This window comes from Haematobia irritans, chromosome 4 (assembly GCF_050003625.1).
Source record: "Haematobia irritans isolate KBUSLIRL chromosome 4, ASM5000362v1, whole genome shotgun sequence".
Taxonomy (NCBI): domain Eukaryota; kingdom Metazoa; phylum Arthropoda; class Insecta; order Diptera; family Muscidae; genus Haematobia; species Haematobia irritans.
Genome location: NC_134400.1, coordinates 111059922 through 111085265, shown reverse-complemented (window position 1 = coordinate 111085265; position 25344 = coordinate 111059922). Strand labels below are relative to the sequence as shown.

At 31.4% G+C, this 25344-nt stretch overlaps 1 protein-coding gene across 4 annotated transcripts in view; it reads left to right on the top strand.

The window, feature by feature from the left end:
* Positions 1-25344, top strand: part of aos (protein argos) — a 113458-nt gene that overhangs the window by 10048 nt on the left and 78066 nt on the right. The window lies entirely within an intron of this gene.

The following is a 25344-nucleotide window of genomic DNA, read 5'->3' as shown; positions in this document are numbered from 1 at the left end:
GCGGTCCAATGATTCCACCAGCGTACAAACCACACCAAACAGTGCATTTTTCGGGATGCATGGGCAGTTCTTGAACGGCTTCTGGTTGCTCTTCACTCCAAATGCGGCAATTTTGCTTATTTACGTAGCCATTCAACCAGAAATGAGCCTCATCGCTGAACAAAATTTGTCGATAAAAAAACGGATTTTCTGCCAACTTTTCTAGGGCCCATTCACTGAAAATTCGACGTTGTGGCAGATCGTAAGTCTATTCATGATGAAATGTCAAAGCATACTGAGCATCTTTCTCTTTGACACCATGTCCGAAATCCCACGTGATCTGTCAAATACTAATGCATGAAAATCCTAACCTCAAAAGAATCACCCTTTATAATTTCATTTATGAAATTTTGTCAAAATTTTATTTTCATAGAAAATTTTCTCAAAAATTTATTTCTATAGCAAAATTTCTCAAAAATTCATTTATATAGAAAAATTTCTCAAAAATTTATATCTATGGAAAATTTTATTTCTATAGAAAATTTTGTCAAAATTTTGTTTCTTAAGAAAAAATTGTCAAAAAGTTATTTTTATAGAAAATTTTGTCAAAATTTTATTTTTATAGAAAATTTTCTCAAAAATTCATTTCCATAGAAAAATTTCTCAAAATTTTATATCTATAGAAAATTTTCTCAAAATTTTATATCTATAGAGAAATTTCTCAAAATTTTATATCTATAGAAAATTTTCTCAAAATTTTATTTGTATAGAAAATTTGCCCAAAGTTTTATTTCTATAGGATATTGAACAATCTCTTAGTTGGAAAGGAATATTTTGGAAAAATTTATGAAAACATTAAGAATCCTACCAAAGTACCAAAGAGTAAAAAATCTGCCATTTTTGGTATAATTCTACCAACTGTAGCAACCGTGATTAGAATATATTTTAATTTGGCGAGACTCCGCTAGCCGTCAAGGTATTCCGTCGGGGATTTTGGGTTTCCCATAAGAAATTCACGTAAGCAAGTATCACAATGGACTGAATAGTCTAAGTGAGCCTGAAACTTAATCGGGCTGCCACTTTAACCTAACCTACCGTCTATCCCTATGGTTGTATTTACACACACACACATATATAAACCCATGAAGAAATACACATAAACAATGTAAGGGAAAATAAATCGCTATATGATGATTTGCTTCAGAGTCACCTATATGTGAAAAATGAGTTCTATACATACTCCTCTATAGAAATTTATATGAATTGGCCAAACTGGTAGAGAGAGAGAAAAGCCAAATTTTAACCAAAGATACACTGAAACAGTGGATCTCCATTGGTATAAAAACGGTTTGCCAAAAAATCTGCAGAGAGGCCCCTCTTTTTCCATTTGAGCACAGTGATAACGTTTCTCTTTATTTCTTATGAGCTTCATTTGGTCAATTTATGTCAATTTCTGTGGAGGATTATATCGCAAATAACTTCCTATTCGTATATAACTTCCTATTTTTCACATATAGGTGAAGATGAAACGAATATTCATATACGGATTTAGTTTGCCTTATACTAATAGAAAAAATTCCGTTCTCAAATCGTGAACGGACGGTAACAAAATGGAAACGGAAACGCTCACGCAAAATCGTGAAAACGGTTCCAACCACGGGCGTTTACGATTTCATGAACGGCTTTCGTTTTTCTTTGGCTATGAAAAGTCTTAAAATATTCATTAGACGTTCTTATGGCAAATCCGTCGGTGGTGCCATAGCGTGCAGGCAATCCAAGTTCGATTCACGGTAGGGGATTTTTTTATTTTTATTTAATTTTTTTTTTTAATTCGTAACCATTTCGTTTTCAGATCATGAATGCTGGTTGTTGTTTTGACAACCAGCGTTGCCACAATGAATTTTTATTTTGGACCAACATTTTTCCAAAATTGTATCAAAATTCGTACCAGCGCACAGTGGTCGGTGCTATATGGAGTTAGCGGCCAAAAATACTTCCAGTGTAGGTATCATCGTGAAACTTCGGTCACGGCTTTATAATTATGTCAGGACTATTTAATGATAAAATGGGATTGATTGATGTCGTTATGGTATAGCCCCCCATATAGACCGATCTCCCGATTTTACTTCTTGGGCTTCTAGAAACTTTATTTTCTATCTGATTTGGCTGAAAATTGAAATCTAAAGATATATAAGGACCAAACGTAGGTATGCTAAAAATTGTGAGTATCAGTCCATGTTATGGTATAGCCCCCATATAGACCGATCTCCCAATTTTATTTCTTGATCTTCTAGGAACCATAGTTTCTATCCGATTTCCCTGAAATTGGAAATCTGGAGGTATTTTAGGACCGCAAATAGGAGTGCCAAAAATTGTGTCTATCGGTCCATGTATTTATATAGCCCCCATATAGACCGATATCCCGATTTTACTTCTTGGGCTTCTAGAAACCGTATTTTTTACCCGATTTGCCTTAAACTTGAAATACAGAGGTATTTTAGGACCACAAATAAGTGTGAAGAAAATTATGGTTATAGGTTCTTGTGTTGGTATAGCCCCTATATATACCGATCTTCCGGGCTTCTAGAAAACGTACTTTCTATCCGATTTGCCTAAATTTAAAATCTAGAATTATTTTAAGATCACAAATAGATGTAACGGAAATGAGGTGAATCAGCCCATGTGTTGGTACAGCCCACGTATAGACCGATCTCACGATTTTACACCAAGGGCAGTAGTTTTTATCCGATTTTCATGAAGTTTTAAAACAAGATTGTTTTGAAAATTCGCCCTATTTTCATCGATATATTTTGAGCCACTTAACTTATCATAGATCTTATTATACACGTTTGTTCGACATCGCAATACCTTGCATTCAAGTACAAACAACGATGTAATCGGACATTTCTAGCTCGAGGCTGTTTAGCGAAAAAAGTCAGAAAAACTAAAAATAACGGGATATCTCAAAAAACGGTTTCATAAAAAATTTTTTAACCTTCATTTTCAAATTCAACAGATCAAAATACATAAGAAAAGTCATCAAATGTAGATTTTCAGTGTAAACTAGTGTTAACAAACACCACACAAAAATTCATATGTGGGTATAGAGAAACAAGACCGCTTCGGTATTAGGGAAATAACACAAAGGGGGGCAAAAGAAAGCAGCTGATTTTTTTTATCAATTTAGAGTCTTGAAATATTAACTAATAAACCACAAAAAATCCTATTGGAGACGTCAGGGGGGAACACAACTAAAACTCTACATAAAACTTACATATAAGAACGAACGAACACGAAACAATGAGACTGACAAAAATTGATTTTATAACAAATTTAAAACAAGTTTTATACATTTTTTTTATTTTAAAATATAGTTAATACCATTTAGTTCAATATTCATTTCGATATAATTTTTCTTTCTTTTGTTTTATTTATTTAAAAGTGCACTTAATTTTATACTTTTTCACACTTCAAAAACCAACTGCTTACTTGCTCTCTCTTTTGAAGCCGTTCTTAAAGAGTACAGATGGAATAAAACAAAAACAAATACACATTGTAAAACCTTGTTTGCATAAGAAACAGTGATGCCACATTTTTTGAAAAATTTCTAACTTTGATTTTTTTATTTTTGGCCAAAGGGATCGACCACTGTGCAGCGGACCATTTTTCCAAATTAAATTAATATAATTTAAAAGTTAAAATTTTCCGTAATTTTACTTCGATAGAAAATTTTGTCAAATTTTCATTTCTATTTATTTCTATAGAAAATTTTGTAAACATTTTATTTCTACAGAAAATTTCATAAAAATTTTATTTCTATAGAAAATTTTATCCAAATTTTACTTCTATAGAAAATTTCATCCAAATTTTAATTCTATAGAAATTTTTTTCAACGTTTTATTTCTGTAGAATTTTTTTTCAAAGTTTTATTTCTATAGAAAATTTTGTCAAAATTTTATTTCTATAGAAAATTTTGTCAAAATTCTATTTCTATAGAAAATGTTGTCAAAATATTATTTCTATAGAAAATTTTGTCAAAATTTCATTTATTTAGAAAATGTTTGTCAAAATTCCATTTCTATAGAAAATTTTGTCAAAATTTTATTTCTATAGAAAGTTACGAAAAATGTTATTTCTGTATAAAATTCTTACAAAGTTTTTGCATAGTTTTGTATCTATACAATTTTTTTCTGTTTATTTCTGTACAAAATTTTGGAAAAATTTTATTTCTATAGAAAATTTTGTTAAAATTTTATTTCTACAGAAAATTGTGTCAAAATTTTGAAAAATTACCGATTTGGCGAAAATGGACCAATATCAACCAAATTCGGACCAAATTTAAAATTTAATAATTGTTGGGACCAATTATGGTCCGATCGGACCAAAATGGCAACCCAGTTGACAACACATGTTGTCATGGGTAGCCATCGTGGTGCAATGGTGAGCATGCCCGCCTTGCATACACAAGGTGGTGGGTTCGATTCGTGCTTCGGCCGAACATCAAAAAGTTTTTCAGCGGTGGATTATCCCACCTCAGTAATGCTGGGGACATTTCTGAGTGTTTCAAAGCTTCTCTAAGTGGTTTTACTGCCGTTCGGAAACGGCTATAAAAAGGAGGTCCCTTGTCATTGAGCTTAACATGGAATCGGGCATCACTCAGTGATAAGAGAGAAGTTCACCAATGCGGTATCCCAATGGGCTGAATAGTCTAAGTGAGCCTGATACTTCGGGTACTGATACCTAACCTAATCTATGGTGTCATCTTTTCGTTGTCAGAAGGACACCATCTGTTCTCCGTTTGACACCACATGTGTGTTTATTCACTTTCATGAACGGATCGTTTTGAAGTGAGCATGTCGTTCATGATTTTTTTACGTAAAGAAGTGTTCGCCTATCGCTATCGTTGTGTATAAACCCTAACTCGACAACGATGTAGTAGGAACAGCTAAAATAACACCAAATGCAATAGATGCACCGAAAAAAAAATCCGCAGCTAAGCTAATGCAAAATTTAATTTATTCTTATTGCAAAAAAACAAATATTTCTCTGTAGTTAAATTTTATTTATTTTTTTTCAAAATTTTCCACGACCCAATGAAATTTTCCTCTTTTTAAGTATGTCCCAAATATTTTATGAACTAAACTTGAATATAGAATTCAATGACCGTACACATAAGTTTAATATGAACTAGCAAATAGTAAGAAAGAACTACAGTATGATTTTTTTCTTTGCTTTTAAGTAATTTTTTCTTCTGTGAGAGGGCGTATTTGTGAATTGCAATTAAAAAGTCCATCAGGGCATTCCTGGCTTTAACAACGCTTTGTGGAAATCTCAAAATGTGGAGTACAATTTAGTGCAATTTTCGCAAGAGTTAGTTCATACTTGCTATAAAACATTTTGCTTTTTTTCTGTGTAAACAATTTTAAGAAAAACTTAATTGAAATTGAGTACGAGTAGTAGTAATTAGCAGTGTACAGTTTTCTACTGCTGTAGCAGCATAAATTCAAAAGAATGTCGCAACTTTTCTACAACTCTATAAATTTTTATTGTTCAAAATACCAACAACAACAACAACAAAAGTCGTTATGTAGCCCATAATGAATATTGGTGACGTTGCCGCCATTGTTGAAGCGATTACTTCAATTACACTATGCAACAAAATTGCAACACAAATTGTCATATTAATGTCAAAGGGCCCAAGGTAAAGAATATTAATCTAAGGAAATTTTTCTTTAAAATAAAGAAATTGAAAGAATTTTTTTATTCAAAAACTCTCAAGTATATGACGCGGTAAAATATTCCAACGCATGTTTGTGGATTTCTGTGGATTAGTGTTTAGTTATTAATTTACTTGCAATATGAACTATTGTGGTGCCAACGATATCGAAACTATACGACAACGTATCAATTGAACGGAAATGTACGCGCCACTAAAATGTTCAATGGGTTAAAATTATGTTGAGGCTCTAATTGGATTGGATACCGAGTTTTTGCGGCATGCAATTCCATCGCTCTCTTTCTTCACCCCTCCTCCCCCCAATCTATGTGCCCCCGCCCCGTTCGTTCTTCATTAATGGATCAATTCCAGACTAATAACCATAATCTTTTGCACGCAATTGTGGCTGGGTGTCGATGCTGATGTATTTTTTAACAGACAATAAACTTGTTTGCCATAGACACAGGCCCAGGACCAGATGGGATAGTTTTTTCAATGGAAGCCACTGGGAGGAAGTATGATAGTCAAGATTATAATGATGAACACATGATGGAACATTTATTATGCTTGTTCTCAGCCATTGATTTCTCATAACCCATTAGTGATATCTATAGCGTGGCAAGCAAATTGTTTGAATTGCATTTAGGACAATAAATGGTCTAAATATAATATAACAAAAAAAATGTCCGTAGTTAAACTAACACTAAATTTAACTTATTTTTATTGAAAAAAATATTTGTTTGTAGCCCAAGAAATTTTCCTTTTGTTAAGTATGTCCCAAATATTTTATGAACTAAACCAGGGTATAAGGTTCAATACAAGTTGAATATGAACATTTTCGTACGATTTCCGAAAATAGTAAAAATGAACTACTGCATGGCTAAAATGGTCATGATTTAAAGCCAATGAGTTTTTCTTTACTTTTAGTTCATTATACCCTTCACCAGTACTGTGGTACAGGGTATAATAAGTTTGTGCATTTGTATGTAACGCCAAGAAGGAGTAATCATAGACCAACCTTTTAGTATACGGATCGGCTTAGAATTAAATTCTGAGTCGATTTAGCGATGTCCGTCTGTCTGTTGGTGTATTTTTGTGTGCAAAGTACAGCTCGCAGTTTTAGTCCGATTGTCCCAAAATTTGGTATAGGGTCCTGTTTCGGCTCAAAGACGATCCTTATTGATTTTGGAAAAAATCGGTTCAGATTTAGATTTAGCTGCCATATATTTTTTTCACCGATCTGGTCATAATTGGCGTGTATATCAACCGATCTTCCTCAAATTCCGTATATCCGAATATTTTATGAGTCTCGAAAAACTTGCAAAATATCAGCCAAATCGGTTCAGATTTAGATATAGCTCCCATATATAGCTTTCACCCGATTTACACTCATTTGCCCACATAGGCCAATTTTTTGCTCCGATTTAGTTGAAATTTTGCATAGGGAGTAGAATTGGCATTGTAACTATGCGTGCCAAATTTGGTTGAAATCGGTTCACATTTGGATATATCTCCCATATATAGCTTTCGTCCGATTTACACTCATATGACCACAGAGGCCAATTTTTAACTCCGATTTAGTTGAAATTTTGCACAGGGAGTAGAATTAGCATTGTAGATATGCGTGCCAAATTTGGTTGAAATCGGTTCTGATTTAGATATATCTCCCATATATAGCTTTCGCCCAATTTACACTCATATGACCACAGAGGCCATTTTTTTTTGCTCCGATTTAGTTGAAATTTTGCACAGGGAGTAGAATTAGCATTGTAGATATGCGTGCCAAATTTGGTTGAAATCGGTTCTGATTTAGATATAGCTCCCATATATATGTTTTTCTGATTTCGACAAAAATGGTCAAAATACCAAAATTCCCCTTGCAAAATCGCCACTGCTTAGTCCAAAAGTTGTAAAAAATGACTCTAATTTTCCTAAACTTCTAATACATATATATCGAGCGATAAATCATAAATAAACTTTTGCGAAGTTTCCTTAAAATTGCTTCAGATTTAAATGTTTCACATATTTATACCCTGCGCCACACTGTGGAACAGAGTATTATAAGTTAGTGCATATGTTTGTAACACCCAGAAGGAGACGAGATAGACATATGGTGTCTTTGGCAATAATGCTCAGGGTGGGTCCCTGAGTCGATATAACCATGTCCGTCTGTCCGTCCGTCCGTCTGTCTGTGAACACATTTTTGTGATCAAAGTCTAGGTCGCAATTTAAGTCCAATAGCCTTCAAATTTGGCACATATTCCTAATTTGGGTCAGAATAGAACCCTATTGATTTTGGAAGAAATCGGTTCAGATTTAGATATAGCTCCCATATATATCTTTCGCCCGATATGCACTAATATGGACCCAGCAGCCAGAGTTTTATACCGATTTGCTTGAAATTTTGTACAAACATAAGACTTAGTCGTATAGTCAAATGTGCAAAATTTGATTGAAATCGGTTCAGATTTAGATATAGCTCCCATATATATTTTTTGCCCGATATGGACTTATATGGCCCCAGAAGCTAGATTTTTGGCCGAATTTGGTTGAAATTTTGCACTAGGAGTACAATTAGTAGTATAGTAAAGTGTGCAAAATTTGATTGAAATCGGTTCAGATTTAGATATAGCTCCCATATATATCTTTCGCCCGATATGGACTAATATGGTCCTAAAAGCCAGAGTTTTGGCCCAATTTGGTTGAAGTTTCGCACAGGGAGTAGATTTAGCATTGTAGCTATGCGTGCCATATTTGGTTTAAATCGATTCAGATTTAGATATAGCTCCCATATATATCTTTCGCCCGATATGTACTTATATGGACCCAGAAGCCAGAGTTTTATCCCGATTAGCTTGAAATTTTGCACAAGGAGTACAATTGGTAGTATAGTTATGTGTGCCAAATTTGATTGAAATCGGTTCAGATTTAGATATAGCTTCCATATATATTTTTCGCCCGATATGGACTTATATGGCCCTAGAAGCCAAAGTTTTGACCCAATTTGGTTGAAATTTTGCACTAGGAGTACAATTAGCAATATAGTCATTTGTGCCAAATTTGATTGAAATCGGTTCAGATTTAGATATAGCTCCCATATGTATGTTTTTCTGATTTCGACAAAAATGGTCAAAATACCAACATTTTCCTTGTTAAATCGCCACTGCTTAGTCGAAAAGTTGTAAAAATGACTCTAATTTTCCTAAACTTCTAATACATATATATCGAGTGATAAATCATAAATAAACTTTTGCGAAGTTTCCTTAAAATTGCTTCAGATTTAAATGTTTCCCATATTTTTTACTAAAATTGTGTTCCACCCTAGTGCATTAGCCAACTTAAATTTTGACATTTGACGGATGTGATATGGTATCGAAAATTTAAATCTACAAAGTGGTGCAGGGTATAATATAGTCGGCCCCGCCCGACTTTAGACTTTCCTTACTTGTTTTTCGTCTATGAGAGGTTGTAAATGGTGATTCTTTTGAGGTTAGGATTTTCATGCATTAGTATTTGACAGATCACGTGGGATTTCAGACATGGTGTCAAAGAGAAAGATGCTCAGTATGCTTTGACATTTCATCATGAATAGACTTACGATCTGCCACAACGTCGAATTTTCAGTGAATGGGCCCTAGAAAAGTTGGCAGAAAATCCGCTTTTTTATCGACAAATTTTGTTCAGCGATGAGGCTCATTTCTGGTTGAATGGCTACGTAAATAAGCAAAATTGCCGCATTTGGAGTGAAGAGCAACCAGAAGCCGTTCAAGAACTGCCCATGCATCCCGAAAAATGCACTGTTTGGTGTGGTTTGTACGCTGGTGGAATCATTGGACCGTATTTTTTCAAAGATGCTGTTGGACGCAACGTTACGGTGAATGGCGATCGCTATCGTTCGATGCTAACAAACTTTTTGTTGCCAAAAATGGAAGAACTGAACTTGGTTGACATGTGGTTTCAACAAGATGGCGCTACATGCCACACAGCTCGCGATTCTATGGCCATTTTGAGGGAAAACTTCGGAGAACAATTCATCTCAAGAAATGGACCGGTAAGTTGGCCACCAACATCATGCGATTTGACGCCTTTAGACTATTTTTTGTGGGGCTACGTCAAGTCTAAAGTCTACAGAAATAAGCCAGCAACTATTCCAGCTTTGGAAGACAACATTTCCGAAGAAATTCGGGCTATTCCGGCCGAAATGCTCGAAAAAGTTGCCCAAAATTGGACTTTCCGAATGGACCACCTAAGACGCAGCCGCGGTCAACATTTAAATGAAATTATCTTCAAAAAGTAAATGTCATGGACCAATCTAACGTTTCAAATAAAGAACCGATGAGATTTTGCAAATTTTATGCGTTTTTTTTTTAAAAAGTTATCAAGCTCTTAACAAATCACCCTTTAATTTCGTGAGTTGTTGTTAAAAAGTACACGAGGGCATTCAATTTTCCTGATTTTAACAACCCTTTGTGGAAATCTAAAAATGTGGTGTATAATTAAGTTCAATTTTGGCACAACGTAGTTCAAAATACTGTGTAGTATATTTTTACTACACTTATAAATAAGTATACATACACTCAAAAAAAGTTTACTTGGATCCAAAGATTTTGACCTTCCCTTAAGGATTTTGGTATTGATTCCGATCCAAAGATGCAATAAAATTTAAATTAGGATACAGATCTCATTTATCAATTTTTCATTCTATTTTCGCGGTTTACTAATAAAGGTACTCACGTACAAACAAATGCCAGTTTAAAAATCCAAATTATAGAGGATACTGCAAAGCAAATTTTTTTTCTTAATTCCAAAAAAAAACTTTAAACCAAAGCCGCTAAATCCTCAAAATAAGTCTTAGCCTATATTTGAAGTGTTTTTATCTTAAATCTAAAGTTTCAATATTTCAGTTAATTTAAGGACAATTTCTTTAAATCAAAAATGTGTTTGTTTACTTTAAGGAAAATTAGCCTTAGTTTAAAGACATGGGCCTTTGATGGAGGTATGCAAATTTACAAAATTTGTGTCCTAAATTTAATGAAAAAAAAAATTTAAAGAAAAGATTATAAACTTTATTTTAATTAAAATTTCATTATTTTAAAGAAATTACGTAGGAAACTACATGTGTTTAAATAGAGCCCATTTGGCCACTGAATCGCACCAGGAAGGTAAAACATTTGGAATATGTTGTATATATTCGGCAAAATATAACATGTTTGCGAAATAAAATACATAATTTCAAACCATGACAAGTCATGAATATTGTTTGTAATGCCTAACCCACCCTAGACGAGAAAACAGTTTATCGCTAATATGTCTAGTGATTTAATTGAATTTCCCATTTTCTTTGATATCTTTTTGAAGAGAGCACAGTTTGTAATCATTTCAAGGATATTCGTAAGGACATGTATTCATTGGTTACATTTGCGTCATCACACTTCACACGCTAAGTATACACAAGTCATGCAAAGAAAATGTGTTAATGTGACAGCACACAACAGTCGATGGGAGAATTGATGGAAATTTCGGTAGAATCGATGTTTTCAAAATCGTAATTACCCGGTATTCGGTTATTGTATTTGCAATCTTAAATTTCCACATTTAATGTCAAATGCAGGGAATTAAATTTGGGTAGTTTAATAATATGCAATAAAAAGTCTTTCAAATAGATTCAATCAAAAAAAATTTGTCGATCTTTTAGTAAATTATTGAATTATTTTTATATCCTCCACTTTGTCATTCCGTTAGTAACACATCGAAATATTTCTCTAAGACCCCATAAAGTATATATATATTCTGGATCGTGGTGAATTTCTGAGTCGATCTAAGCATGTCCGTCCGTCCGTCTGTTGAAATCACGCTAACTTCCGAACGAAACATCTATCGACTTGAAACTTGGCACAAGTAGTTGTTATTGATGTAGGTTAGATGGTATTGCAAATGGGCCATATCGCACCACTTTTACTTATAGCCCCCATATAAACGGACCCCCAGATTTAGCTTGCGGAGCTTCTTTGAGGAGCAAAATTTGGTCCATATCCGTCCATAATTATATATAGCCGCCATATAAACCGATCCCCAGATATGACCTCCGGAGCCTCTTGGAGGAGCGAAATTCATCCGATCCGGTTAAAATTTGAACTTCGGAGCCTCTTGGAAGAGCATTTTTCATACGATCCGGTTGAAATTTGGTACGTGGTGTTAGTATATGGTCCCTAACAACCATACAAAAATGGGTCCATATCGGTCCATAATTATATATAGCCGCCATATAAACCGATCCACAGATATGACCTCCGGAGCCTCTTGGAGGAGCAAAATTCATCCCATTCGGTTGAAATTTGGTACGTGGTGTTAGTATATGGTCTCTAACAACCATGCAAACATGGGTTCATATTGGTCCATAATTATATGTAGCCCCCATATAAACCGAGCCCAGATTTGAACTCCGGAACCTCATGGAAGTGCAAATTTCATCCGATCCGGTTCGAATTTGGTACGTGGTGTTAATATATGGTCTATAACAATCATAGAAAAATTGGTCCATATCGGTCTTTAGTTATATATAGCCGATCGCCAATCACACAAAAATTGGTCCATAGAAAAATTTGTCAAAATTTCTATAGAAATATTTTGTCAAACTGAATTATATACGTATTTAATCGGCCTATTTTTGTTTAATATATACCCCGTATGGACTAACTTACAATTTAGAAGACGGTGTTAAGAATTTTTAAGATACCTTGTTATCGGCAAGTGTTACCGCAACCCAAGTAATTCGATTGTGGATGACAGTTTTAGTAGAAGTTTCTACGCAATCCTGGTGGAGGGTACATAAGATTCGGCCTGGCCGAATTTACGGCCGTATATACTTGTTTTTTTTTTTTTTGTTGTTTTTTTTTTCATTAAAAGGTTATGTCAGTTATTTTTGGCAAAAATCACCATCAACCGGTTTTGAAAAATAGTGCGGTTTTTTAAAACCGAGAAAACCCCACTTTAAAAAAAACCGGTTTTTTTATCACTCTAATTCCTATCTTAAGTGTATGAAATACTTTGTCATTTATTGAAGTACTCTTGACTTAACATGTTACCCGTGCTGCTGATTTTAATCAAAGGCATGCAATGTAATAAATATGGTAAAATTTTATTTTTAAATTATTTCCAATAATGAAAACAAAATTATTTAAATATTTTAGTTATATTTAGAAATATTTTAGTTATAGTAAACGAAGTAATTGTTACTACTAATATATTAATTAGCTTATAAAATAGGATAAGCTATCAAATGATGTCTACAAATAAAAAAAAACCTATATAATCGGCTATTGTAACTTATCGTAAAAACAAATTACTTTTTCTAAAATTTTGCTAAATACTATCACCCTGTCACCAATTGTCTGAAAATAATAACGTCATCAATGACTGCATTAAGAATTCTACTGGCAATTCTATGTACCACATTGACATCAACTGCTGATGTTTTGAGAACAACGAATCGTTGACATTCTCAAATATTTTGTCGTGTTTGTAGACTCGTATGATACTACAGTCCTCATTAGCACATCATAATTTTTGACGACATTTTAAAGTTGGTGTTGCTATTATGTGAATGCACAGTAATGACGACTAGTTGATGGAATGGGTTTTTTTTTGTGATATGAAAAATCTTAAACCTCCCAGCAAAACAAAAAAGGTTGAAGTTTGCAGCAAAAATGTTCCTTTTTTAAGACAGGAAGAAAATTTCATTAAAATTGAGTGAACGAATATTTTTTTATACCCTCCACCATAGGATGGGCGGTATATTAACTTTGTCATTCCGTTTGTAACACATCGAAATATTGCTCTAAGACCCCATAAAGTATATATATTCCGGGTCGTGGTGAAATTCTGAGTCGATCTAAGCACGTCCGTCCGTTCGGATAACGTGATTTCAACAGACGGACGTCTGTTGAAATCACGCTATCCGAACGAAACAAGCTATCACCTTGAAACATGGCACAAGTAATTGTTATAGGTAGGTAGTTGGTAGTTGTTATATGTAGGTCGGATGGTATTGAAAATGGGCCATATCGGACCACTTTTACGTATAGCCCCCATATAAACCGACGCTCTGATTTGCCTTGCAGAGCCTCTTGGAGTCGCAAAATTCATCAGATTCGGTTGAAATTCGGTACATTGTGTTAGTATATCTTTATCTCTAACAACCATGCAAAAATTGGTCCAAATCGGTCCATAATTATATATAGCCCCCATACACCGAAAGAATTTTCTTCGTAAAAAGAACGAAAAATTTCGTTAAAAGTACGAAATTTGTCATTGTTTTACAACCAAAGAAACTTTTCATTAAAAGTACGAAATATTTCGTACTTTCTACGAAGAAAAGTTCTTCCAAAATTTTCGTAGTTTGTACGAAAAAAATTCGTACTTTTTATGAAGAATCTTCGTAATTTTTATGAAAAATCTTCGTACTTTTTATGAAACAATTTCGTTCTTTTTATGAAAATGTTTCGTACTTTTTATGAAAACTTTTCGTAGTTTTTATGAAAGATTTTCGTACTTTTTATGAAAAACTTACGTACTTTTTTTTTCAAAAATATTTGAACTTTTAGAAAAAAATTTATAGTCGAAAGTGCATTTGGTTATAGTTACAAGTGTGAAAAATGACATCACTACTTTTTTTTTTTTTTTTTTACACTACTTTACTTTTTCACTACTTTACATCTTAAGTTTTTGAATAATTTTGTGTTTTATTGCCTCACTTTTATTCATAGCGCGCTATCACCCAAATGAGAAGTAGCATAGACTTACATAAAAGAATAGAATAAAATAATACACTCAAGCACATTATAAAAGACAATTTAATGCCGCGAACGAAAATTTTACAACTTCAATGAAACTTCTTCGTTATTTCTAAGAAAATGTTTCGTACTTATTATGAAGAAATTTTAACGCAGAATATTCGTAAAAACTTCTTCACAAAATTCATGAAATTTGAAGAAAGTTTCGTTAAAAGTACGAACTTTTTACGAAGAAAAGTTAATGTAGAATATTTCGTAGAAGTTTCGTATATTCGTAAAATGTTCTTCGTAAAATTTACGAAAATGAATGAAAATTTCGTTATTTTAATGTAGAATTCACGAAGAATAGTTAATGAAGAATTCTTCTTAAAATTAACGAAGAGAATTCTTTCGGTGTATAAACCGATCCCCAGATTTGGCTTGCGGAGCCTCTAAAATAAGCAAATTTTATCCGATCCGGCTGAAATTTGGTACATGGTGCTAGTATATGGTCTTTAACAAACATGCAAAAATTGGTCCACATCGGCCCATAATTATATATAGCCCCCATATAAACCGATCCCCAGATTTGGTTTGCGGAGCCTCTAATAGAAGCAAATTGCATATGATCCGGCTGAAAGTTGGTACATGGTGCTAGTATATGGTCTTTAACAAACAAGCAAAAATTGGTCCGCATCGGTCCATAATTATATATAGACCCCATATAAACCGATACCCAGATTTGAACTCCGGAGCTTCTTCGAAGAGCAAATTTAATCCGATCCGGTTCAAACTTGGTACGTGGTGTTAGTATATGGTCTCTAACAACCATGCAAAAATTGGTACATATCGGTCCATAATTATATATGGCCCCATATAAAACGATCCCCAGATGTGGCTTGCGGAGCCTCTAATAGAAACAAATTTCATATGATCCGGCTGAAATTTGGTATATGGTGTATGTATATGGTCTCTAACAACCATGGAAAAATTGGTCCATATCGGTCCATAATTATATATAGCCCCCATATAAAACGATCCCCAGATTTGACCTCCGGAACCTCTTGGAGGAGTAAAATTAATCCGATTCGGTGGAAATTTGGTACATTGCGCTAGTATATGGCCGCTAACAGCCATGCAAAAATTGGTCCATATCGGTCTACAGTTATTTATAGCTGATGGTCAATCGTACAAAAATTGGTCCATATCGCCAAAATAATCTACCAAAATTTTATTTCTATAGAAAGTTTTGTCAAAATTTTATTCAGTAGAAAATTTTGTCAAAATTTTATTTCAGTAGAAAATTTTGTCAAAATTTTATTTCTATAGAACATTTTGTCAAAATTTTATTTCTATAGAAAATATTGTCAAAATTTTATTTCTATAGAAAATTTTGTCAAAATTTTATTTCTGTAGAAAATTTTGTCAAAATTTTATTTCTGTAGAAAATTTTGTCAAAATTTTATTTCTGTAGAAAATTTTGTCAAAATTTAATTTCTATAGAAAATTTTGTAGAACTGAATTATATACGTATTTAATAGGTCTTTTTTTGTTTTATGGACTAACTTACAATTTAGAATATGGTGTTAAGGAAGTTTTAAGATACCTTGCAATCGGCAAGTGTTACCGCAACCCAAGTAATTCGATTGTTGATGACAGTATTTAGTAGAAGTTTCTACGCAATCCATGGTGGAGGGTACATAAGATTCGGCCTGGCCGAACTTACGGCCGTATATACTTGTTGTTTTTTTGATATAAAGAAACAATTTTATTAAGGCTACGAAAATGTTCTTTAATAGTACGAATCGTTTAGTTGATTGGCAAAAACTAAATACAGTGAAACCTCCCAAACTTGGACACCCCCGAAGAACGGAAAACTCTCCAAAGTGGACAAATTTCGTGATACTTTTGCTATATTATCACATTAAAACTAACCTCTTATAAATGGACACCTCCTAAATGTGGACAAAATTTGGGCGACCGTGGGTGGGATTTTGAAAAAAGGCCTTTGTGTTTTTTTTTTGCGCCGCCTTAATTATTCACATGACATTTTCTGATCGTATCAACACTTTACACATTACAAGTGTTAACATTTTGCAATGATACATAAATTTTTTCATTTGGAACAATTACACAGACCACTCACTACTCCAACACGGATGAATGATACACGAACTGGGTGTTGGTGGGGGGACTTTGGATGTTATACTCATGACATGGAGTATTATGCCGCAAATAAAAAGGGTGATGACTGACTTTAAGAAGTCTTCTTACAACAATAAACCATTAAGATTAACTAACCCTCCATCGCCTCTTCCCACCTATCCATAGATCTCAAAACAATGGGGGGAGGGGGGAGAATATATATGCCAGTGGCATCACTTCACTCCATCATGCTAAGCTTTCGCTACATGATGCTGTCGTTTGGGGGGCCATATTGTATGGTTCGCTTTGACTTGATGGCATGGGATGGGAAATGATGACTGATGCCAAGGTTAAGTGAAAGATCAATTTAATTATAACGGAAGTGATAATAATCTCCAAAGGCTATGGTAACGGCGCAAATTGTTGAAAAGCGTATTTTTTATGGAAGAATTTTTGTCGGTTCTTCTTCCTTCCTTTTCTTCTTGCAACCCTTTTGTGGGAAAGACTCTTGTAACAAATGTTTATGATTTCTTTCATTTCCAGCTAAATTTTGTTTTTCAGAAAAACAAATGACGTTAACACAGGAAAAATTTAAATTTCTATGTTAATGTTTTGTCGAAGTAGTGTTTCGTTTTAATTCTTTTTAATCTGAAATATTGGGTTGCCTATACCTATACTTGTAAAACTGGAATAATCAACCATTCAGCAAAATGTGGAATAGTAGACTTCGATTTTTGGAGAAGTCAACATTTCATTGATTTCGCCTTAATTCTTCAGATGTGTTGCTATTTCAGTATTTCGGATTTCATTCCAAAAAATTAGGGAAAACCTTACAAAAATAAAATTTTTCGTCTTTTAAAATATTTTTTTTTTTTTTTGTGGAAATTTTTACGGTCTAGTCCCAACTGTTTCTATTACAACTTTTCATTCTTCGTTTTATTCATTATATATTTTTATTATTTATTTCCTTTTTTATGGCAAACGCTTAATTATAATTTCATTATACATGCATATACATTCATATTTTAAAATTATAATCATTTTTATTTAATTATTTATTTTTTTTTTTTTGCTTAATTCCATTGAAATAGATTACACTTGCTCTTATTGTTGGCAAGCTGTTTCTTCAGAACCTCATCAGTTTTACCAACAGTCGATTGATTTCATACGAAAAAAATGGCATCTGCATGTATGAGTATTATGGTTATTGTGTATAGATCTCGAGAGATGTTTCTGATCTCAAAAATTGCCACTAAAGATCAACCATGCTATGAAATGACAAATTGAACTTTGATCTTTTCTGGACATATGGAAAACTAGAAATCCCATTGAGTAATAATGGATACAAAAATTACGTAAACTAAAAACTTATTGTGTAATAACGAAAATTGTAATAAAATATGACGCATATACATAAAAAAGTAATGGAATGATTGAATAAATATTATTTGAAAGAGATGAAAATTAAATTATGGAACAAAAACAAAAAAATCTATAGAAATAAGATTTTGACAACATTTTCTAAAAAAATAAAATCTATAGAAATAAGATTTTGACAACATTTTCTAAAAAAATAAAATTTTTAAAAAATTTCCTAAAGAAATAAAATTTCGAAAAAATGTTCTAAAGAAATAAAATTTCGAAAAAAAATTCTATACACCGAAAAAAATATCACCAAAATATTTCCAATTAAAAGTTAATTGAAGTTGAAAACTTTTTCAATTAATAAATTAATTGATACAATAAACTTTTTAATCAAGATACTACACTAATAGAAAAAGTTTCGAAATACTAACGAAATGTGTCGTTAAAAGTCAGCCAACGAAACAAATTCGCTAATAGAACAAATTTTTTCGTTAATATAACGAATTTTCTGCAAATCAACGTAACGTTTCGTACTATTAACAAATATATTCATTGTATTAATGAAAATGTTTCTTTATATCAATGAAAATTTGTCGATGGCTGACTTTTAATGAAATTTTCTTTGTGTATGGCATTAAGTTAATTAAGTAATTAATAGAAAATCTTTAAATTTTTAATTAAAAATTAAATGATACAATTAACTTTTTAATCAAACTCGGAAGACTAAGTCAGTTAAAAAAAATTGATGGATTTTTTTTTTTAAATTTTGAAATAAAAATTTATTTCAAACAATCAATTTTTTAATCAAACTAAAAACACAAAGTCAGATAAGAAAGTAATTGCAAATAGTTACGTTCTTAATTAAAAAATTAATTGAGTCCACATCATTTAAATTTTTAATTGAAGTAATTAATAAATTTTCAAATCAATTAATTTCTTAATCAAGAATTGTTTTCGTTTTCATGCACACAAATTTTTTTTTTGATTCAATCACGACATTAATTGATCCAATTATTTTTTTAAATTAAAATGTCTTCAATCACAGAAATGATAGTATCAATTAAAAAATTAATTGATCCAATTAAAAAGTGAATTGATACTATTAATTTTTGATATCAATTTTTGTTTCCTTTAAACAATTTGTTAAATTTTTAATTGAATATTTTTTAAAACTCAATTAAAACATTAATTGAAAAAATGTTAGTGAAATTTTTTTCTGTGGAATTGAAGACATCTCAATTAAAAAATTAATTGGATCAATTAATTTCGTGATCGAATCAGAATTTTTTTTTTGTGCAGAAATAACATTTTGACCAAATTTCCTATAGAAATAAAATTTTAAGAAAATTTTCTATAGAATAAAAATGTTGACAAAATTTGCTATAGATATAAAATGTTGACAAAATTTTCTAAAGAAATAAAATTTTCTATAGATATAAAATTTTGAGAACATTTTCTATTGAAATAAAATGTTGACAAAGTTTTCTATAGCAATAAAACGTTGACAAAATTTTCTATAGAAATAAAATGTTGGCAAAATTTTCTAAAGAAATAAAATTTTCAGAAAATTTTCTATAGAGATAAAATTTTGACAAAATATTCTATAGAAATAAAACTTTCAGAACATTTTCTATAGAGATAAAATTTTGACAAAATATTCTATAGAAATAAAATTTTCAGAAATTTTTCTATAGAAATAAAATTTTGACAAAATTTTCTATAGAAATAAAATGTTTAAAAAATTTTCTATAGAAATAAAATTTTGACAAAATTTTCTATACAATTAAATTTTGACAAAATTTTCTACAGAAATAAAATTTTCTATAGAAATAAAATTTTGACAAAATTTTCTATAGAAGTAAAATTTTGACAAAATTTTCTATAGAAATAAAATTTTCAGAAATTTTTCTCTATAAATAAAATTTTGAGAAAATTTTCTATAGAAATGAAATCTTGATAAAATTTTGTAGAGAAATTAAATTTTGACAACATTTTCTATAGAAATAAAATTTTAAGAACATTTTCTATAAAAATAAAATTTTGAGAACATTTGCTATAGAAATAAAATTTTGACAAAATATTCTATAGAAATAAAATGTTTAAAAAATTTTCTATAGAAATAAAAATTTGACAAAATTTTCGATAGAAATAAAATGTTGATAAAATTTTCTATAGAAATAAAATTTTGACAAAATTTTCTATAGAAGTAAAATTTTGACAAAATTTTCTATAGAAATAAAATTTTCAGAAATTTTTCTCTAGAAATAAAATTTTGAGAAAATTTTCTATAGAAATTAAATCTTAACAAAATTTTCTATAGAAATAAAATGTTGACAAAATTTTCAACAGAAATTAAATTTTAACAAAATTTTCTATAGAAATAAAATTTTCAGAAAATTTTCTATAGAAATAAAATTTTGACAAAATTTTCTATAGAAATAAAATGTTGACAAAATTTTCTATAGAAATAAAATGTTGACAAAATTTTCTATAGAAATAAAATGTTGACAAAATTTTCTATAGAAATAAAATGTTGACAAAATTTTCTTTAGAAATAAAATTTTGACAAAATTTTCTATAGAAATAAAATGTTGATAAAATTTTCTATAGAAATAAAATTTTCAGAAAATATTCTCTAGAAATAAAATTTTGAGTAATTTTTCTATAGAAATTAAATCTTGACAAAATTTTCTATAGAAACAAAATGTTGACAAAATTTTCTATAGAAATAAAATGTTTACAAAATTTTCTATGATATAAAGTTTTGAGAACAAAATTTAGACAAATTTCTCTATAAATACCATGATACAACTACCAAAGGTACTACATCACAGTCAGCTGTTCACAGCTGACTACATCCAACTGTAAAAACATGTCTTATTACTATTGGTTACATTTTACATTCCACAGGCTGCTATTGCCAAAAACGTGTATGGTTACTATTGATTACAAAGGTAACTATTGGTTACATAGGTTACTATTGATTATGGAGGTTACATTGGTTACATTTTACATGCAACAGTTTATTATTGTCAATATCATGTTTGGTTTCTACTGGTTACGTAGGTAACTATTGCTTACATAGGTTACTATTGGTAACTAAAATTAAAACAAATTGAAAATATTTATTATCTTTTGTTTACTAACATCAGATTTGTGTGTTAAACAAAACTGACATCTGGATGCACTTAAAATTTGTTGTTTTTATTATACCCTGCTCCACACTGTGGAACAGGGTATTATACGTTAGTGCATATGTTTGCAACACCCAGAAGGAGACGAGATAGACACATGGTGTCTTTGGCAAAAATGCTCAGGGTGGGCTCTTGAGTCGATATAGCGATGTCCGTCTGTCCGTGAACACATTTTTGTAATCAAAGTCTAGGTCTTAGTCCAATCGACTTCAAATTTGGCACAAGTATGTGTTTTGGATCAGAATAGATCCCTATTGATTTTGGAAGAAATCGGTTCAGATTTAGATATAGCTCCCATATATATATTTCGCCCGATATAGACTTATATGGCCCCAGAAGCCAGAGTTTTGCCCTAATTTGCTTAAAATTTTGCATAAAAAGAACAATTAGTACTATAATCAAGTGTGCCAAATTTTATTGAAATCGGTTCAGATTTAGATATAGCTCCCATATATATCTTTCGCCCGATATGGACTAATACGGCCCAGAAGCCAGAGTTTTACCCCAATTTGGTTGAAATTTTGCACAGGGAGTAGAATTAGCATTGTAGCTATGCGTGCCAAATTTGGTTGAAATCGGTTCAGATTTAGATATAGCTCCCATATATAGCTTTCGTCCGATTTACACTCATATGACCACAGAGGCCAATTTTTAACTCCGATTTAGTTGAAATTATGCACAGGGAGTAGAATTAGCATTGTTGCTATGCGTGCCAAATTTGGTTGAAATCGGTTCAGATTTAGATATAGCTCCCATATATATGTTTTTCTGATTTCGACAAAAATGGTCAAAGTACCAACATTTTCCTTGTAAAATCGCCACTGCTTAGTCGAAAAGTTGTAAAAATGACTCTAATTTTCCTAAACTTCTAATACATATATATCGAGCGATAAATCATAAATAAACTTTTGCGAAGTTTCCTTAAAATTGCTTCAGATTTAAATGTTTCCCATATTTTTTTACTAACATTGTGTTCCACTCTAGTGCTTTAACCATCTTAAATTTTGAGTCTATAGATTTTGTAAAAGTCTACCAAATTCTGTCCAAATCGAGTGATATTTAAATGTATGTATTTGGGACAAACCTTTATATATAGTCCCCAACACATTTGACGGATGTGGTATGCATTAGCGTAGCTTGACAATTTTCCTAGGGGGGGCTATAGCCCCCCTAGCTAAAAATTTATATTTCATTTATTTATATTTCAATTAATGTTTTATTTCATAAAAATTAATAAAAAAAATTAGACATCAAAATAACTCGAAAATTAATTTATAATAAAGCAACTAAAAGTAGTTCCACACATTTCCCAGCAAAAAAATTTGGAAGTTCTTCCAAAGGCACAACGTTAAAAGCACTTCCAGAAGATGTACTCCCAATGATGTTCTTTATTTTAACTACTCGGGAAGTTCTTTAAATTCAATTTTTTATAATTTGGTTTTTCATACTTTTAATGGGAAATTTTAACTTTTTTCTTTCAAATACCTTAAAAACGAAGTAAGAATTCATAAAATGGTAAAAATAATTTAAATTTTGTCGAAAAAAAATTCTAAATCCAATCTGAAAAACTTGTGAATTTTAAAAAATATTTGAGGTCAAACGTTCCGACAAGCATTAGAATCCATTAAAAATTATAAAAATTATTTATTTGACAAAATATAGCAGAATTTTTTAATATACATTCAAAACATTGAATTCGGATCACACCTAAAGAAGTGATGCAAATTCAGTGCAACGGCTGTTGGAATGGAGGACTTCCGTCCTATGACAATCCCATGTTAAATTCATCGCTTCTTCGCCAATTTTGCACCACTTCCGGATCCAAAAAGATCATTTTCATTCCTTTTTTGGCGACTCTTTTTTGGCTGGGCTTGTTTATTTTTTATAAAAATGGAAAATCGTAAATAGGTTTTCAAATTCTGGGGGGGCTAAAATTTTTCTGGGGTGGTCTAAGCCCCCTCCCCAGAGGCCCTCCTACGCTTATGGTGGTATGGTATCGAAAATTTAGATCTACAAAGTGGTGCAGGGTATAATATAGTCGGCACCGCCCGACTTTAGACTTTCCTTACTTGTTTTTTTGTTGTAATACTGCAACTACCTGGCAATCAGTTTACCATGATAAATGCAAATTTTGATTTTCGTTTTTGATTTCATACTATCAAAGTCCATTGCTGAAAGTCAAGAACACCAAACATTTTGTTAACATTTTTTATTTACTAAAGCAGAAGAACATTTTCCAAAAATAGTAAAAATGAAACACATCGTGGTTAATATAGTTGTGATCTGGAGTCAATGATTCTTTTCTTTATTTTTAGTTAAGTGTTGCTTTTTTTTGAGAAGGTAGAAGGTTGGAAATCTAATATCAATCACAAAATGGAATTGTGTATAGCGTCCGGTCCGAGACTATTTCTTTCACGTTCTAGGCGCGTGCACCCCTAATGTATATCGATGTTTATAATTTTCCCTTTATTGTTATTTATTCATTATTTATTGCATACCATTCCAAACTATTTATTTCCATTATATATTCTACGCATTTCATCATTTCAACATTTGCTATATTATCATATCTTGGCCTGTTGGTGGTTTTTTGTGTTGTTCTTTCTACTCCAACTCATCAACCAAACACCCATCCATCCTCCATATATCCCGCTAGAAAGTCATTCATTCATTATTCAGTTTTTTTTTTGTTTGTTGTCTACATTCATTCATGAAAATCGAACAGGCGAAAAAATATCAAACTAGGCACACATCACTGGGTAAGGCCGGTATGCTACAGTAGAGATATGTGTGTTGGCCATTTTTACTATTTCATTCATTCATTCATTCATTTACTCGTCCATTCACCATCACCATTCATTCATCTCGACCATTATACGATGATGACGCTTGATGGTGGTGTTCGTCGTAGTGGATTTCTTCTTTGGCGATCGTAAAGAAGAAAAAAAAAACAATACAGTACTGAAGAAATAACAAACAAAAAATCAACAACAATAGGAATGCCAAATAAAACAAATTGTTTATGTTTCCAAATCATTTGTTTAGACACGAATTTAAATACCGGAACTTAATGTTTAACGCTTTTAAGCATGAGAAACTATTTTGTGTGTTGGCTATTCATATGAGTGTGAGTAAATGATTGAATGAATAACTTGGGAGAGAATGCGAGCAAGGGAGCGTAAGATTGTAATTAAGGTGCTATGATGATGTGAGTTGTGTTTTGTTGTTTTATTTGTCGACATTGGTATGCTCTCATCACATAGCCTGTACCTATATGCAAAATGCAAAATTCATACCACAGCATCAGGTGAATGCATATATCTGTGGATTTGTAATCATTGCCAGGCTCTTGAGGCATAAGTGATAGTTGAGCAAAACAAGGAATAGATAAGAAAAAGGAGCATGTCAAAAAAAATTACAATTTTCTTTTAATATATTTAATTTTAGTATAAAAATAATAAAAGAACGCCTTTTATTGGAAAACCCTTAATAACAGATTTTTTTCTGATTTAATCACGAAATTAATTGGTTCAATTAATTTTTTAATTGAAATTGTTTCAATCACGATAATGATAGTATCAATCACAAAATTACATTGAAATTAAACATTTCTGATATTTTATTGATATTTTAATTGCGTCAATTAAAAGTTTAATTGATTTTTGTCTAAAACTCAAATAATTTTTTAAAGGAGGAAAAAGATCAATTAATTTTTTTTTATTGAATGTTGGTTTCATTTAATTAAATTAAAATTTTAATTGAGTAGCAAATTTGATGAGAGATTTCGCTAATTTTTTTTTTTTTTAAATGAGGAAAAAGATCAATTAATTTTTTTATTGAATGTTGGTTTCATTTAATTAAATTAAAATTTTAATTGAGTAGCAAATTTGATGAGAGATTTCGCTAATTTTGGGGATTTTTTCGAAATCGGTTCAGTATAATAAATCAGGTTTACGATAATGGTTTCCTTTTAAATTCTTATTATTTCCACAATATTAAAAAAGAAGCACAACGAATCACAAATATTCTCCTCATTTTTCACGGCATACAAAATGATGCAAATGGAACATTTGGACTAGAAAAAGACACAGATTTTTTTTTTTTTGTTGGGGGGGGGGAGGAGGGGGGACGACCCAAGCACTAATTTATAATCTTACTCAGCTTGGCTAAGGCT